Source organism: Sinocyclocheilus anshuiensis, unplaced genomic scaffold (genome assembly GCF_001515605.1).
Source record: "Sinocyclocheilus anshuiensis isolate Anshui unplaced genomic scaffold, SAMN03320099.WGS_v1.1 scaffold1762, whole genome shotgun sequence".
Classification (NCBI taxonomy): domain Eukaryota; kingdom Metazoa; phylum Chordata; class Actinopteri; order Cypriniformes; family Cyprinidae; genus Sinocyclocheilus; species Sinocyclocheilus anshuiensis.
The window spans coordinates 339,665-340,358 of record NW_015547656.1 but is presented as its reverse complement, the minus strand read 5'-3'; the positions used below and the strand labels follow the sequence as shown (position 1 = coordinate 340,358).

Below are 694 nucleotides of genomic sequence, written 5' to 3'. Positions count from 1 at the left end.
GACGGCTCTCCTGTCCCCATGTTGAGAGAGATCAGATGTTACTGTAGATCTAAAATAAATATGAATGTGCATTAATTCATCTCACTCACAAAAAAAAAACTAAAAACACAGATTCAGCATTCCTCAAAATGAAAAAAAATAACTCAGAATATGAGCAAACCTGCAATAATTAAATGTTAAACAACACAAATATCCTTTATGTATTTAATCCCATTCTATTAACCAATGTCTTTGCTTCTGACCTTCGATGATCCAGTTCAACCGTACTAATAAGCACAAATTACTCTAGACAAACATTTGTGTGTCTTTTTTTATTGCTGAAGTGTGTTGAAATTTCTTCTTCTGCATTCTACTGTACGGACGTAAATTTACTTTCCCTTCAGCCTGAGGCTTATTCATTTCACTTTTGGTTTGAAAAGGCTTTTATATTTGCCAAAAATATTACTTTTTTATTTTAAAAAGCCCTGTCCAGATTTAAAAAGTAACGCAAAAGTGGAACACATTACGTTCCATAAAAAGTAACTAAGTAACGTAATTAGTTACTTTTTTATGGAGTAACGCAATATTGTAATGCATTACTTTTAAAAGTAACTTTCCCCAACACTGGTTTTAAATGCCGCTTACTCATTTATGAGAAGGAACCAAGTATAGAGGACACATACGCAGTTACTTTTTTGGTTGATCTTCTTAGGTG

At 32.4% G+C, this 694-nt stretch overlaps 1 protein-coding gene across 4 annotated transcripts in view; it reads left to right on the top strand.

Annotated features, from left to right (window-relative positions):
• LOC107702163 (calcitonin gene-related peptide type 1 receptor-like) overlaps positions 1–694 on the top strand; it is a 35,365-nt gene that overhangs the window by 16,493 nt on the left and 18,178 nt on the right. The window lies entirely within an intron of this gene.